This window comes from Abrus precatorius, unplaced genomic scaffold (assembly GCF_003935025.1).
Source record: "Abrus precatorius isolate BTA unplaced genomic scaffold, Abrus_2018 Scaffold2, whole genome shotgun sequence".
In the NCBI taxonomy this organism is placed as follows: Eukaryota; Viridiplantae; Streptophyta; class Magnoliopsida; order Fabales; family Fabaceae; genus Abrus; species Abrus precatorius.
Window position 1 is genome coordinate 21,223,085 of NW_020874362.1, and position 1,085 is coordinate 21,224,169.

Sequence of the window (1,085 nt, forward strand, 5' to 3'; positions counted from 1 at the left end):
ATTCTCTATTTCAAATAGAGAAGAATTGTATAAACGGAAGAGAGGATCCAATCTGTTTACCCTTGACTACTGATTTTTAAGTGAATAAAATATCTAGATTTCTTAAAAACAACATCCTTAACTCTCCTAGAATTCTAGCAACACCAAATGTCACAAAAGAACCCAACAATATTTATCTTGACTGATTCACCTAAGTTAATTTTTTTAATAACTCTATTAACCTTTTTAAGTTAATCCTAGGTTAAAATAAGGCTATAAAGTCTAGTTTATAAATGACAATCAAATCATTTATTAACCTCGAGAATGTCTTCCCTTTAGCACCACTATAATTCTAGAAGAGACAATTCAAAAAAATTAGATTTAAAGGATAGTAATATCCTTAGGATGTTGGACTTTACTATTACTATCATCCAAGGGTTGGATATTTTTTAAGTTTATAGGAATTTCCTTACTTGAAGTGTATATTTCCATACACTGCTTACTATTAAAGGGTTTATCTGTATGGCCATTATCAAACATGTGGTAGGTATTCCAATGATAAGTAGAGTTAATATCAATTAGGTTTTGGATTGAGCTTACATACTCTTTATTATCATGTAATTCTTTCTAGGATCTATTTATTAGAAGTAGAGTATCTAAACTATCATAGTTATCTCTTTATTGGCCATCTACATTATTGCAAGAATCATTCAAATTACTTGTTTGGGGATTATCCTCTCCATTCTTATCCAATTTTCTAGATTTAGACAGTTGTTTATTCTTAGTTATTTTCTTATGAGGGTTAACCTTCATACCATTATTTTGTTTATGATTTAGCTTAGGCAAAGGTATATCATTAAGACTCATTTTTTTGGGACCATGAGCCATAGGAACCTATTAAGGCTCAGAAAGTCTATCATGACCCATATCCTGGGCAGAAGTGCCTGAAATGTCAAATTGGGAACCTGAGTATGCCTTTTTCATGACCAATAGGGCTACTATTCAATTAAGAGTGACTTGATTTTTTTCCTAAAGGGTATTTTTGCTAGCATTCAAGGACCAAATTGATATATATTTACCATTATTCCTCTCATGACTACCTTGAG